The 16,961-nt window shown below is 39.1% G+C and overlaps 1 protein-coding gene across 2 annotated transcripts in view; it reads left to right on the forward strand.

The window, feature by feature from the left end:
- The first annotated feature begins 614 nt into the window (after positions 1-614).
- b3galt1b (UDP-Gal:betaGlcNAc beta 1,3-galactosyltransferase, polypeptide 1b) overlaps positions 615-16,961 on the forward strand; it is a 56,546-nt gene continuing 40,199 nt past the window's right edge. The window contains exons 1-2 of one of the 2 annotated variants that reach the window (XM_039819126.1): positions 633-734; positions 2,099-2,175. The gene's annotated coding sequence lies outside the window, so the exon portion shown is untranslated. Of the gene's footprint in view, positions 735-2,098; positions 2,176-16,961 lie in introns of both variants that reach the window. The other variant, XM_039819125.1, reaches the window with a different exon arrangement.

Below are 16,961 nucleotides of genomic sequence, written 5' to 3' on the forward strand. Positions count from 1 at the left end.
TATTAAACGTGAATTGAGGGTTTATAAGCTGGTATTTAAAGTAGGAATATAAACAGCATAGTGTGCGGTCTATAGTTTGCCTTATACAGCTGTGACATATGTACATATTAACTTTGGTACATGAAATTACAGTACACACTTGGCCAATATACTGTACTCTTTAGCTTTTTAATACTTTTAAATGTACAGTGTATACTTTTGAATTTAAATGTTTTTTAAGTATTCTTTCTATTTATTTTTCTACTTCATATTTTGGTTCTTAGTCTTTTCTTTATTTAAAATTAGCCTTTTAGCATAGTCTTAAGCGTATAAGCCACCCAGCAAGGATATACAAGCTTTAAGAGGCCTTACATTCTTTAAGATACATTGTAATGTAAATTATCAGCGCGGACTTGTTTGGCCCATTTAACTATTATGTGTGGATGGTTTGGACAGGAGATGTAAAACTGTTTCGAGGAGTTGACTGGAAATTCTCTCACAGCGTCAATCTAGCTTGCTACTACTGTCTGCGTGCAGTCCTCACTTTCTCCCTTTGAGCGGATTGGTAAAGGCTCTATCGGATTACACTCTGATTGGTCGGCTCTCTGTCTCATCAGGCGGTACGTCAGCCCAGTTGCACTAGCCATCATGTTTCCTCCCCCCTGGTCGAATAACAGTGCTTTAGGATGCTGGAGCAAAGCAGTAAACGTATCATCAGGACCAGAAGTCTGAGTGGGATGGAGACACTGAGTGAGGTAAGCACGAGGACGCTTTCTGTCTTTTAATGGCGTGTGCTATGCAGGTTGAGCTTCACTTACCTTTTCTTACGGAATGCGATGCAGTGTGATGGTTGTACTTTTTGTCATTTCTGATATGATAATAGAATTCGCCGATCCGCAGATAATAATCTGTCCTTCCTCGTTTCCGTGCGCTCATCCGCAGGTTTTCTGTGTCCCGGTTATTGTGGGCTTTGATCTCTGCCTTGCGGTTATATACCCTTCTGGGGTCTTTAGTGATGCTACTTTGGCTCAATCCCCGTTTAGCATACACTGATCTCCATCCTGTTTGCAAGGGCTTTCACCTCTCCACTTACGGTTAGAAATGCGTAGGTTTTCCTGGACGATGGGAGGTGCAGGGGGTCAAGTTAGACAGGATATCAAACTTTAAAGATACGTAGGCCTATTTATTGATTTTTCTTTTTTTTCTCATCCCTCTTTTGCAGAGTGCTCGTGCCTCTTAGAACATGTTTAACTCACTCATGTTTCACTCTAACACCAATCCAACTGCATGGCTATGGGGTCCTGTGTGTGCAGTGTGCATGTGTGTATTTCGGGCCTGTGTGTGTGTGTGTGTGTGTGTGTGTGTGTGTGTGTGTGTGTGTGTGTGTGTGTGTGTGTGTGCGCGCGCGCGTCCTGCATAACCACCTCCTTCATGTGGGTCCCTCCCTCAGCTTGTAAAATTATTTTAATTAATAAATAATTATTAATTATAGGTCAATAATAAATGTTACTTGGTGAGCCAGACTTTAATGTTCAGCAATATTAGCCCACTAAAAAATAGAAAAGGAGAAAGCTCTGACACTTTCTACTAACGTCAGATGATGTTTTGTGTCATGTCATCTAATGAAGTTTTTGAGTAGTCATAGATACTGTGTGAACATGTTTTCTATCCTTAATATTTATTATGGTAGACCCAACAAAACAACATTTACTTATTGTACTGATGTGTGTAGGATATGGAAGCTCGGGTTAAAATGTGCATGGACGCTCATCAAAATCTCCTGAAGAAATCTGCACATATACCATGCAGATGTAGTTTGTATTGTTATAATCCATTTTAGTTAAAATACATAATCTTAAAAATTACTTTAAGCATCTTTTAGACAAGTAATTATGACACTAGTTAATGTTATTTGTTTTACAGTATTTTTCTTCCATTGAGATACACAACTTTACTGACTCAATTATCAATTCTCTGACTCCAGCCATTTCCTTGGAATTGTTAGGATGTTATTTAACCACTTATATAGCAACCAGCGTGAAATTAACCACAATAGCTTTAAAAGTTCAAAAATGAGCGAGCTGTCAAATGGAGCTGTGTTTTTTCTTGGACATTTTAGGTGAATATCTGCATCAAACGCTAATCTCCTCATTCAACCACATGATGGTTTCCATTACATGTCCATCTTGTCGTACAGTAAGTAATGTTCTGTCCATCAGTGTCCAGAAGCATCTTTTTGTTTAGTTTGTTTGCTGCAGAGCTTGTGCTTATACAATAACTCCCATGTCCATGTCTGTGCCCTGCTTACTGTGACTGTTCTCACTAATCACCTGTCTGCAAGGTGTAATTAGTCTAGGTAGTCTGAAGCCTTAATCCCTGGTTTAAGTGTACGGTATCTTTGCTTAGTGTTGCTTCCCTTGTTACAATGGGCTTACAATCAGCATCTATTTAGATGTTGTGAATGTATTGTGTATTCAGCTTTTGTTTTGAATAAATCAGTATTGTGAAAGCAGCAGGTAAAACATTATTCTATTCTTGGCAAAATGTTACACATTCGTGCATCCTGTCCATTTAGGTCTATAATGGATGTTGTATCAAGTCAAGACAATAGCGCAGCATTACTTGTCCAAAACTGCCTGGGCATAGGCTTGCTAATAATAGCCTCTTCTCTACTCGCAGCTTTTTCTCTTCTCTACATAATAGCACAGCTTGACATAGTCTTTACTAACAAATGTATGACATATCCCGACCTACAGTATATAAGAATGGAAAAATGCCAGTACTTATGGCAACAAATTTGATCTTTGTTTGGAAAAATTGGAAATGGGCTTGAATGGGCTCTTGGCCAGACTGACTTGCTGAGCAAATCTCAAATTTGCCAGAAGTTCGCCAGGGTTTTCCCAGGCTTAACAAACTGTGCTGTTGGGGGAGGATTAATTAATTGATTGAAGATGATTCTACTGTGCATTGAATAGAATTGTAATTAGCACAGTGTAGGGGCAACATTATCAGTTATCAGAGACATGTAGAGGTACTTGTTCATATTGATTATCAGATAGTGAGGATCATGCAATGTGCAGTGAGAGGCCAGAAACACCCTTCATAGTTTGCATTGTTTAATCATAACCAAATTTCACTCATAAGAAGCCTGCCGCAAAATGTGGGGGGAGTTATGGCGTTTGAGAGTACAAGATTGTTGGAGAAGAGAGAACCAAAGTAAAAGACAAACAGATAAGTGTGCAGTTTTTGATATGATCTAGATTCAAATCTTTGAATGTTGTTTACTACAACATGCTTGCTCTTACACGGAGGAACATCTTAAGAGCTTTGCCTCGTGGGAAATTTTTCAAAATGGTTCAGAAATTATGATTAGACCACTTTTGCCTCAAATTATCAGTTGGCATTAAAACTGTGACATTGCCTTTTCTGTGTCTAAGAACCCCAGGCGATTACAGCCTCCATCCCACTTCCTATTCACAGGACCCACTTAAACAGGCTTTCCAGTATTAAAACATTTTAATTTTAGTTTCTCAAACTGCTGATCTGTCCAGCAAAATGAATTACTGTAAGTTTTCAAAATTGTATAGAAGGGTGTTTTAAGATTCCTTTAATCATAAAATTATGATATAATTTGATTATCTGATTGTTCAAATTGTTTCTTATTTAATCTAGAAATAAGTCCATGTCCATGCCATTTTCACCAAAACAGCAGTACTGTTATACAATTTTGTGAAAGCATTTGCAAAGAATTATTATTCACCCCACCTGGAGCTAAATATATGTTTTCATGGTACTTTCTGCTACAATTGTATTTCCATTATTAAATATATATACTGTATAGCATTCACCTTCTTTTTAGTGTATTGTGTGTTTGTATGTGTGTGTGTGTGTGTGTGTGTGTGTGATACTGTAATTACTTATTGTATTCTATCTTTTAACGAGACTGTGGAGCAGCCTTCCAGCTGTAGTTAGTTTTTTCTCATTAGACCCTTCCCACTTATGAGAATACAGTAAGAATTATCTAGAACATCACACTTTTAAATGCAATTATTATAAGTCTTTACTGGCCTTTGATTTGTGCTATCAATGTTGTGTAGTCTTGCAAAAAAAACAGGTTTACTTTTTGAATAGATACAATCACATTCTTCTCTCCTCCTTCTCCAGTGAATATCATTTTTATTGTTTTGAATCAGCCTAATATATAACTGATATTGGCAATTTTGTTCTACCCATATTTATGCATACAATATCTTTGTTTCCTACCGCAATTATAGACAGATTCATTTTATAATTGATGTGGAAAAAACATAATGATAACAGAGTGGATGGCAGTTTCCATCTCTATTCCATCTGTTTAATGGGTACAAATTTTGAGACGAGAAGAAATGCATTTTACTGGGAGGCATTGAGGAACAATTCCAGCCCATGACTGGTTTCTACCTACCTTAGAGGAATGAGTCTGAACTGCTGTCCTGTTGAAGTTTGACTTAATTTCCCCAGTGACCAGCAGACCATTGCTGTAACAAAAAGGGCCCTAGACAAGTTCTGCAGGTGCCGTGACTGATCTGCAAAAAGAGCTGAGCAACATTTATGGTCAATTGTTGAGAGTTTCAAGGTAACAGATGATATTTTGCCTCCTTTGTGAAATAGTGTATTTTGTGTAGTGTTTGGCTTTAAATACAGTGTCGACTGACTTAATCATTTAAATATATAATTGTTCTCTTTTATTTTGTTTAATTGAAACTAGTGTGACAGATTCAAAATGCAATTAATGAATACATTCCACACTGCATCTACTGCTATTATTGGCTCATAGAAATTGCTTATTGCTGTTTCCGGTTGAGCTGGTACAGTTAAATACTCTGTAGTTTACCATAACAGAGCTGTGTTGTAAACCTTTAACATATATGCTCTCTGACTGCAACTTCATAGTATTTAACAGTCTGAGCTCAGCCCAAATCTTATTTATTTTCCTCATGCTTCTACAATTCTGAATGCCTCAAAAACCGACTTGTACATTCTGAGGTAACAAATGGCTGTCTTGGGGAAAAAATGTGCCAATACAAAAATCTATGCAGAAATAGCAACACTTTAATCCATCTACAAACAAACAAACCAAAATTACCTTTTGTCATGCTGGGGACTGCAGGGAGCACTCAGACACAGACAGAAACAGGCAGTGTTCAGTTCAGTGTTTTATTGCATAGATGAGCTTTCAGACAGTTTTTAGTAAGGCAGGTACAGATAGGCAGACAGTCGGGTTCCAGTAGTGTTTGACAGACAGGCAGATTCAGATCCAGATAACAGAGCAGAGTCAGTGGGCAAGGGCCTGGGAGCTAAACAATGGAGCCAGGGTCCTCAGGTGGATGACCTGGGGGCGTGGCAGTAGCGTAGGTCTAGAAGATGAGCAGGAGGCCAGGCAGGAGGCCAGGCAGGAGGCCAGGCAGACCGGCGGAACCACTTTGTAGGGAAGGTAGGAGGCCAGGCAGACCGGCAGAGCCACTATGGAGGTTGCCGATGTAAGCAGAACGCCTTTTGTGGATGGCCCAAGGTTTGGCAATGTAGACAGGAACCCTCGTGTGGACGCCCCGGGGGCTTTAGGTCAGGAAAGGCAGCCAGCAAATGATCACCCGGCTGGTTGCTAGCAGGACAAGGTGATGGCTGGTTGCTGGCAGGACAGGGTGATGGCTGGTTGCTGGCAGGACAGGGTGATGGCTGGTTGTGGGCAGGACAGGGTGATGGCTGGTTTCTGGCAGGACAGGGTGATGGCTGGTTTCTGGCAGGACAGGGTGATGGCTGGTTGCTGGCAGGACAGGGTGATGGCTGGTTGCTGGCAGGACAGGGTGATGGCCGGTTTCTGGCAGGAGAGGGTGATGGCTGATTGTGGGCAGGACAGGGGGATGGCTGGTTGCTGGCAGGACATTGGGATGGCTGGTTGCTGGCAGGACAGGGTGATAGCTGGTTGCTGGCAGGACAGGATGATGGCTTGTTGCTGGCAGGACAGGGGGATGGCTGGTCGCTGCACAGGAGTCTGTGACGTCACAACTAGCTTTGAAGCCAGTCATGGTCTAATATTCAACTTACACAAGTTTGATGTGGAAACACGAAACCTCTAGTCCACAAACTATGAGAATGGACTTGTGTGCAGCAGTTCAACTTTTGAAATGAAAAATATTTGCATATTCATTTCAATGAGGAAGAAGTAGTAAACAATAACTTTTAACTTGGTAATTTTTTGTGGAAAAAAACATGTCAGACACAAATTATTATTCAAAGAATAATATTTCAAAACATGCCTGGAGGGAAAATTTAACCATACTTTAGTTTTAATGCATAGATAGTAAAGAAAGCAAGAATTTGAAAAGCGTTGGCACTGGAGGTAAGAAACTGGCACCGATCGTAATCCAGGATTTTGCAGAATTGTCCAATATCTTCATTATTGACTGGCAGTATGCTCTATCCTGTGTATTTCAACTATATATATATATATATATATATATATATGTATATAAAATGATCTACTTGTAATTACAGTAGGCTTCTATTCTATTTATATTTATCTAGCCACCTTGTATGAAAGACATTATTTTAAAATGATGACCTGTTATCATCTCCAGCTAGCCTCTCCTCAATTTAGATACTGCATGAAGATAATATGTTTTACCTTTCTTTATTTCTGCAACTCTAAGGCAAATGTGAGACTGGCCATCGTGAAGAAAAAAAGTGTAAACTGCTAAAATGTGAGACAAAAGACCAAATGGAGCAGGATATTAGCATAACGCAGACATTAACTAATATTAACAACATTTACAAAATGGTACAAAGAGAACTTCACAGCCAAGTAAATGTTCCAATGTAGCAGAACATGCTACACAAGTTATAGTTAATTTTAGGTGACAAAGATCAGTTGTTGTTTTTTTCTGGGTCTCAAGTCCAGTGTGTGTCTTAAAAATATTTGCATTACAGAAGAGAGCTAGCTGATGCCTTCCTATATTCATATTTATAGTTGTGAGGGCCAGAGAATAAGTGGTTATTTGTGTGTATAATGTGTGTCTTAATAATTACGTTAGTGTCAACCTCATGAAGCCAAGCCTCAATCATGTGCCCTGCACTATGAAAAAGTAAGTCAAAGACGTCTTTTGAACCCCTCCCACTTGATCCAAGGCAGTTATCAAAGAAAATATGAGAATTGATGCCTGTGATCTCAGCGCTATTCCTTTCTCTCTCTCTCTCTTTCGCTCTTTCTTTCTCTTCTCTTTCTCTCTGGGGCACAGAGCACCAGGACAGCCTGTGAAATGTGAAGGTGACACTGTACCAGCACCTTGCACAAAGCAATGCACAGCTTGCCTGGAATTGATATTCCTACAAATCCCCAGCCAATTACTGGAGTGGAGCCTCGGTGGTGCAGCTGCAGAAAACACATGAAGCATAGCTCAGGAGGATGACAAGTACTTCAGTCTTGAAACATACAATATGACGTGCTATAAGTGCAACATAAATTCTGATTTGTGTTTTGTTGTACAAATGGATGAGTGTCCTGATTCTGGATCTATCTATCCTAAAGCACCAGAGCTGTCACTGCAGTGGCTGCTTGAAAAAAGAGATTTTAGTTTAAACTTAAGTTAAATAGAAACATTTTAGCCAAAGAAATCGAGGGAACTCAACCATTCGATCATTCCCCAAAGCACACCTCAAGCACTTTTTCACTTGTTATTCTGGCATGCCTGTGGAGAGCTCGAGGGAATTATTATTGTACGTCCTATGCTTTTGATTCATAAAAACTTTTTTCACCTTATCAACTCAAGAATTCAAGATTAAGTTTTTCTTTTTAGCAATGTAATGGTACTCTTGGATTTTCTTTCATAGGATAACTTGTTATTCAGCAGGTAGTCTCTCCCTCAGAAGAGAGAAAAGGTCAACTCCTCTGCGACTTGATAGCAACATCTGTTCAGTGATATGTTAGGAGGAAGAGCTCTCCAGTTAGACACGCTTAATGAGGAAACGTGATTGAAATCAACTGAGACCACGGATGCTATTGATTTGTTGGGGGAAATACAGAATGGTATGTCATGTGTCTAAAAAAAATTATATGTCCTTCTGCTTGTTGAAGCTCCAGTATGAAAGCTAGCGAGTAAATTAGACCATTTGATGGAAACAAGTATCTTGCTTATTTGCTTCTTGGTGGTATATTCATCAGCCAATAATTGTATAAATTAATTATTAATAGAAAATCACAAAGCGCCACACATAATTTCAACAAGAGTTGATGGTGGCATTTGACAGAGGAAGATAAATGTATGGTTTTATCGGCCTATTTGCAGTAATATCAGCACAAGATTTAAGACCTTGACTTGAAGGCTATTGAAAGCTGAATTGGAGTAATATTTGCCAGGACTGGATGGATGGAAGAATCTGTGACGGATGGAAAGACTGTTTTTTTTCTAGCTTAAGGCAGCTCTAGCCACATGATAATATATTTTGTAAACGGGATATTTTTTGAGTCAAATCAAGCTTTGCAGCTATCGTTGGACTTGATTGCTTGACCAGCCTGGGGTGCTGTGTAAAAAGCCATCCTATGGGCCAGTCATTTACTGCAGGCAGCATATATATAACTTTTGCAGATCAAAGAATTATTCATTAACATATCCAGCACATTAAAATGTAAAAAAAGCATGCATAACGGGGGGTTGGGGGGGCTAGACTACGGACTCTGTACTACACACTACACTAAATATTAAATTTAAATAATAATATATAATTAATAAATAACCAGCTTTTCAAAATAACAGTTGCAATGTTCAATTTTAAGCTCATTAAACTATTTAAAAAAACATGTGCTATAACTCGCATTGCTCCCATTATCCTCCCATGCTCTCTCCCACTTCGCCTGACAACTCTTCTCCAAAACAAACAGCTCTGAGATAACAGAGCTCAGCTCATAGCTTCACTCACTCAAAGCAGATAGTATGTGTGAAATAAAAACAGGACACGTAATTTCACTGTGTGTACTGTTTAACTACGCTAACTAACCGTGTGTTGTGAACCGCGTGTAGTGATACAAAAAAAACAGACAACAGCTGTGTCTCAAAGACCGGGCAACAGCCGGGACGTTGAGAATCCACGCGCGAGAGGTGATGGATAGTTCCAGTCACTTCGTAATGTGTTCACTTCATTGAAACAAGAGAAGAAAGCCTCACTGATGTGAAGAACAGGACAGAGATACATATATAAATTCTCTCTGCCTGCCATAGTCCAACGCTCCAGTAAGTCCACTCACCCTGTCTCTGCCGGGCATGCCCCAGCTGTCCGCACATTTGTTGACAAACTCCCACAAACAACGACGCATGCGATGGTGAAATGGCGATTTATCCCTTTAAATGTGAATAAACGACAGTTACACTTACCGCCAGCAAATGCTCTTTCCATTGTGATTGGTGGTATCTTGACAACTCGCCGTTACCTTGTTTTCCCAGACTGTGTTGATGCGACTTGTACATTAGGTTACAGCCACTCAAACAGGACAGAGTAAGCAGCGGATATATATATTTTTTTGAAGACTTAGTTAAGGCGGCAGGCGCGTGTTGTTAAGGCGGCCGCCTAAACTGCAAAGTGCGGGAAACCCTGCATAAGTCTAAGGCCACTTTGGGGAAAATATGGTAAAAGCTTTTTGTCAGGAAAACACAAAAAAGTAGCCAAAGTCAAAAATCGTGATGGAAACACATCTGTCACGAAATAGGAACATTTACTACAAGATTCCCTCAAACATGACAGGACTGTTTGTATACAAGTTTAAATATATCACAGGCTTTATGAACATTATTTCTAAAAGTATGTAATTCAACGGATTCTCAAGTTGCACACTAAAATGTATAATTTTACTAAAACTAGTAGACTCCTGACTGGTCACATGACATCGGTTACAGAGCTCCGTGCTACAGAGCGGCAGTTGCTAGCTGTTTAAGGTAGTTGGTGGCTGTGCGCTGGGTACAGAGCACTGCGAGCCGCCGGTCATTTCAGCAGAGATTACAATTAAATTTAGGCAAGGAAAAGTGAGCGTTACGCGGCGACGAAAGTTAAGTTCAGGCACCATAACGACTATAGTTCAGGAAAAGATTGTGGTTTGTATTAAAACTCTCCCAAGGAACACATATTATTTTCCCCAACTCCGCTCCCTGGCTTGTAAGTCCTACATGTTAACGCCCGCCCATCCTCCCAGACCCCTGCCCTATACACAGCCAACCGTGTTCTTATACAGCAACAGTCAATGTGGTGAACACAGCAAAAAAAAACATTGTAATTCGTAAAATATACGAATTACAGTGCTTAACTTTTCTTAACATTTCATCATTAGCATAGTTGACACCCATAACATTGAAATACAAGGATACGCTACATGTGTGGGAAAGTTTTTTTTTTTTTTTCACTAAAATTTAACCAAATTTGATTATAGTTAATTTCTCTATGCTATTTACACTCCATTCAGAATTATTAAGATTAAGGCATTATGATTTCAGATCAAATAAGTGTTTTTTACCCCTGTGGTGAAAATTATCTGTATTGGCACTTGGTACGTTACAGTTGGCCACTTCCTGTATTTAAGAGCTCTGCTTTAGGGGTCACATCTTTTGCTTCAGCTTGACATTTCACTGAAATTGTATTTTATATGATTTCACATGACAAATAAAGTGATAAATTGACAAGATGTCCCAGCAGAGAAACTAAATGTGTGCACTACAAATAGAAACAAATGTACTGCCAAAACAGAGAACAGAATGTGGAGAGAAAATTAACTATAAAGTTTTTAAAACTTTAAAAAACTAAGGTATACAGGAGGGTATATACAGTATGTCTGTAGTGTTAATATGCATAGAGCCATTTTAACAGGAACTGCACTGTTCAAGCTGCCCATCTTGCCTGTAATGATCACAGTACTAAAGATGATGTGGTAGAAACTGCATTCACCTGCTACAGCTTCCATATTAGCATGGCCCTTGCCTCCCAAAGAGGTTACTAAGTCATATTGTGTAATGCAAGTTGTGACATGATCTCCCTGAGATTAACCGAGCATCTAGACAATGTAGGTCCAGGGAAGAAAAAACAGCAAGGAAATAAAAGCTTTACAAATTGGTTTGTACTTTGTCTTTAGTCGGCGTCACAGTTAAAATAATAAAATGTTTAAAAAAAAAAATCTCCTCAAGTAAGTGGCCGGGTTGGATCAGTGGGTAAAGCAGGCGCACATATACTGAGAGGTTAGTACCTTGATGCAGAGGTCCAGGGTTCAAATCCAACTAGTGACAATATCCTGTATATCTTCCCCCTCTTTCTCACCTAGCTGTCCTGTCAACATTAAAGGCGGAAAAGCCCAAAAAAGAATAAAAAAAGAAAACCTCAAGTAAAACACTACAAAGACTCTTTTCAATTTCATTATAAGCAGCCCAGAAATATGTGGCTGGCTACAAAATGTGTCAATGAACTCAACTTAATTACGATGCATTTACTAATCAATATTTATGACAGCAGTGCTGTCTTTTTTTTATATACATTATATTGGCATGTCATAACACATTCCATCACTTGACATTCATCTGTGACAAAATAAACAAGGTGTAGATTCGTCATGTTTCTCGTTATTTTATGCCAGCCTCTCTTGTGAGCGTCTTCTCACTAATGATGTCTGACAGGGACAAGTTGAAAGATAAAGGTTAATCACTGTGTCCAAGTGCTCAAAGACGTGAATCCTTTCTGCAGTGCCGTCCTTTGTATTCCACCTGCGGCTTTTCGTTTCCCACTGTAATTGCTTTGTGCAAGGGCAATGTTTCAGGACAAAGTATAGATAAAGGAGTTTTTTTGGTTGTGTTTGTACTGGCCTAAGCATGAAAGGATTTAGCTCTCAAGGAAGTCAAATCATTTTTCATGCTCATTCAGTGATTTTCCTTAAGAGGGCTGCAACTACTGACCTGTTCCTTTTTAATAATTAAGCTATAACATGTCACAAATACTGACAGTTTCATATTACACAATACTTTCTCAAGTGCAGTAACTGTAACTGAAAAAGCCTAGTGACTATTCATACTAACCATGCAGTGTGATCAGTGTTGAAATGTATTGAGAAGTATTCTGTGAGCAACAATGTTTTTTTCATATTTCAGGTCAAAAATGCTAGCAATAGGCTGAAATCTGCAACAGCAAACACTACAGTTCTCTAGATAAGTTTGTTACATGTAGAGACAGCCTCAGGAAGAACTTAAAATGAAAATTATTGGTCCTTTTTAAATAGAATGTCTGTTGTTGGGGGACATTGGTTGTGTCTCACTGCCATCTATCACATACATTGCACAAGGCTCCAAACAGCTATGAAGTGTTTCTACTGCTTGTGTTATGTGCTGTATGATACAATCAATAATCCCTCTGTCTGATGTATTACTATCATATAAAGTCTGTCGCGAGATCCATAGTTTTATTAGAACTAGAAATGTAGATGGGGAAATCATCGATTGTTTTGCTAATTCGTAGTACAAAGATTTATATTCACAGTATGTAGTTTGTTCACTTTTTTTCTGAGCTTAAGGGTCACATCACTGTTCAAATGCACTTAAGTATGTACGTTAGTAAGTGAACGCATCACCATTCATACGGCAAAACGTGTAATAGCTTCAGTTCAGTAGTATGTTCAGTCTGGCCAATGCAGGCACTGTACAGAAGGTTAATAGTTACGAAGTCTGTTAATATGCTATAAACGAGGAAGTTCCACTGCTTAAAGCTACTTATTCGGTCAGTGACAGTGGTAATTCTGTATTGTCAGTTCACTTTCAATATTCGTTGATAAAGATTTGTTCAAACATGTACTGAACACCTCTGTACTGAAGTTTAGAAATAAGCGTCCATCTTGTTTTTGTCTTATCTTACAATAAAGAGACCACATCGAAGCACAAGTTTAGCAGCGCTTAGAAAGTTCCTCAAAGGTTTGGCACTACTTTATTTTTGGAAGCTGCAGGTGAACAAAGCATCACAGTTCAATTTGCCACTGGCCTGGATCTCAAAGCCTGATTGTAGAAAGTGCTGTGCCACCAGCCAGCATCAGGCCTCGCATCTCCAGTATATTGTGCAGTGGAGATGGACCAGAATGTTATAGAGTGTGGTCTAGACCTACTCTATCTGTAAAGTGTCTCGAGATAACTGTTGTTATGATTTGATACTATAAATAAAATTGAATTGAATTGAATTGAATTGAATTGAATTGACCAACCCAAGGCTGTGCCACCACTGGCTTTGTAGAAACTTTGTCCAACTCTATCAGAGTTTGTTAGGTGGCTGGACTTGAGCTGACCCCAGATTGGTTGTCAAGTCCTCTGGGATATGGGGATAAATAAATAATGTGACAACACCTTGTTATTTAAAAAAGAGAAGCAAATTAACAAAGCTGAACTGTATAGTGATAGCACAGCACAGTATGTTTGTGAGATTTAAGGCTATCAGGGCACATTCTTGCTCACAGATATGTTTGTTTTTGTCTTAGCAGCTATGTTTGCTTTTGTCTTAATTGTGGAAAAAACCTGTGAATGAACATTCACACCAAACATAAGCTGCTCATGTGCATTTGCCTATTCTATTCTGGTAACTTTTTTTCTTTTTTTTGCAGTAACATATTTTGGAATAAAACCTGATGTGGAATAAACAGGAGATATAGTAAATGCATCTATTTACAATTGAGGGAACTGACTTTAAGCAAATTTGCCAGCCGTCACTAATTTTTATTTGAAAAGTGCCAGAAAAGATTGTTGTTATAAATCTACATTTTCACATGGCCGCACCCAGGAACCTTTATCTGTATTTCATATTTTACACACTACATATGATCTACTTACATGATAACACTGCACTGACAGCGTTTAGATTCTTTAAGATCAATTTTTTTTGAAGATTTTCTGCAGCACCTTGCACATTCTCTGCAATCTGTCTCATTACTGAGTTACAGTAAAACTGCCAAAACATAATTACAGACAGTAACTGTGATGAATCTACTTCTGTAATTACTGCGCAGTTCTATTTCACTCATCATTGACTGTCAGCACCAATTATCTGCATAATGAGACACATTTTGGACAATCTAGAGCTGCACTTAGAGGAACTGGAATGCTTAGTCGTATAAATCATAACTAACTTCAGGAAATCTTTTTTCAACTCATGTCTCATCTGTCTTAAATAACAGGAGGAATTTAAACAAATGCTGAAAGGTTGGAAATTTGGTCAGAGATTTCGTGTAGGTCAAATTATAAAATTAATTTCTTTGCATAATAAGAAATAGTAATATAAGTAGTGTCAGTGAAAATGTAAGTCATCTGTCTGACTAAAACAAATTGCTGCTGGATTCATTTTAAAGATGATGCCTTTGACAGCCCCATCTGCCTTGCACTGATTGCTTTTTGCTTCTTACACAGTAAACCTCCCCATTTGTGGGGAATAGATTCAATGAAAACAGAACAAAAGTAAATTTAACAATTTGTAATTTTGGCAGACTTCATAAGAAGAAGTTGTGGATTGTGTTAATGAAGGGGCACGTGTGTGTCTGTCTGTTGTTGGTACTGTTTCATAACCTTCTCCTACATATTGTAAATGTTGCAGTCACCCAGTCTTCTTGTAGGGCAATAAGGGTTGGGAGACCACAATAGCATCTGACAGTTTGGAAAATATGCTTATTCTCTTTCTTGCTAAGAGTTGGATGAGAAAATTGAAACCACTCTAATATCTGTACACTAAATATGAAGTGTTGCTGGTTAGCTTAGCATAAACACTGGAAACAGGGGAGGGGGTAGATGGGCTTTGTTGGGGAGGTCCACCGAGATCAGCAGGAGGCCATGTTCCTTTTGCCAGTGATGATAAACACAAGCAGGCCCTGTGAGAGTGTGGCCAGGGGCATTGATGAAGACCTTTTAATTTTGAAGACATTGGCCCTTTCTTTATAAAAAAAACTGCCATGAAACAATGTACTGCTGTTCTTCACTGAAGGATTGTTTACAGAGCTCTTGCTACAAACAGACACATGATACACATTGAGCCATATGTGGGGGAGGGCGTTTCTGTCTGAGGCAGAGAACGTTGAGCACCTCGTCTTTGATTGTAGCCGGGAGCTGGGTTTGCTCGGAAAAGGTAGAGCTTATGGATTAAGTGAGTCTAGAGCTTTGTGCATAAAAGCTGAAATAGGTGCTGAAATAAAAAAAGGAAGATGTTTACTGGCGGCAGGTACTACACTGTAAACCCAGATTTAGTTGTAATTTACCTTTTTAGTGGTCACTACTTATTTTTTCATGTGTACTTAAAAACCATATTCATTACTAAATCACATTAGTTGTTTGTAATTATCAGCTTAAGTATGCAGTGCACAGATCATATTAAGCAGAGATAACTAAGGATGTTAAGTTTCTGCATGGGAGGTGCGGGGTCGTTTGAACTGTTCTTCGCGGATTCGGTAGACCATAGGGTGATTAGGCCGGTTTTATTGTGTCCTAAGTGTCTTTTCTGATTATGTACTGCAATGTATAAATGTTGTGTATCCACCCATTTGTTGTGAAGCACTTTGTGATTTTTATCTGTGAAATGTGCTATACAAATAAATTTTACTTACTTACTTACAAAGCCTCATGGGAAAAAATTGTTCTGAACGGTTTCTGTCCTCTTGTGTTTTTATAATGTTCTGTTAATGTACGGGGTGTGCATTTGTTATCTGGGTTTAAGTGTTGTTGATTTAGTGTTCATGTTTATCTACACTTATTGTTGTACCATGACTAGGCCTGTCACGATAACAAATTTTGCTGGACGATATTGTCCCAGAAATTATTGCGATAAACGATAATATTGTCATCGAGAGACCATTTGCATCTAATATAATGATAATGGCATAATAATACAGGTACATCTTTTCAAAGATCAATACACTAAAGAATATTTAACACTGGAACTGGAAGACATTTTAAATATCCACAATGTCTTTGATCTCCTTTAGTATGTCGTCTTTCACGCTGATGTACAGTTGTGGAATTGCCGTTTGTGACACGTAAGTTCTCAGACTACAGACTCTGTACTACATTTTACAATTATTTAACACTAAATATTAAATTTAAATAATATATATTAGATATACTATCTGCCACATGGCGAGTAAATGTACCAAAATAGTTCTGTTTTTCAGTCTTCATTTTCTTCAGGTCGGAGCTTCGTGGGGGCGGGCCGACACACAGAGACACACACACACAGACACACACGCACACACACAGGTGCAACTCTGACATACTTTCCACACTCCGTGTCCGCGGACAGCTGTAGGCTTGTACCGTTAATGTTCTGTGCATTGTCGGACACATGCAGCCACTTTCCTGAAACCGCTTGCGAGACTGACGAGTCCACAGCGGCGTGTATGTCCGAGCCCGGCTCCACCGCCTCCACCTGCAGGTTGTCAGCTGTGTGGTTTGGAATGAAAGGGAGAAAACGGGACGCCGAGTAACACGGGTGATATCGCTCATATACTTTCTTTTTGACGGCGCCTTAACTGCAAAGTGCTGCGGGAAACCCTGCTCCAACTCTCAACTAGCGTTTGTCTGTCTCTGTCTCTCTCTCGGCCTGGAGTCCCGCCCCCACAAAGACCATGCGACTGACAGGGTTCACTCCTCGTTACGCTAAGGAACCGAGAGTGGTCCTCCAGTCTCTTTGGTAGAGAGAGACGAGGAAAACAAACAAGCATGCAAATGGAAATTATCGCGGCCGGAAAAATTATCGAGCTAATTTTTTTTTATCGTGCGATAACTCGATTTATTGACTATCGCGACAGGCCTAACCATGACCGAGAACCAGGTATGGACTGATGGGGTCTGGGCAGCAAAATAATGTCCAATACTTTTCAGTGTTATATGTTCATTGGTTTTCTTTCTGTGTATTTGGAATAAATGTATTCCAAATACACATTGTTCTTAAAATCATACTGACATGAA

The sequence above is a fragment of the Perca fluviatilis genome, chromosome 12 (assembly GCF_010015445.1).
Source record: "Perca fluviatilis chromosome 12, GENO_Pfluv_1.0, whole genome shotgun sequence".
NCBI classification, from domain to species: Eukaryota; Metazoa; Chordata; class Actinopteri; order Perciformes; family Percidae; genus Perca; species Perca fluviatilis.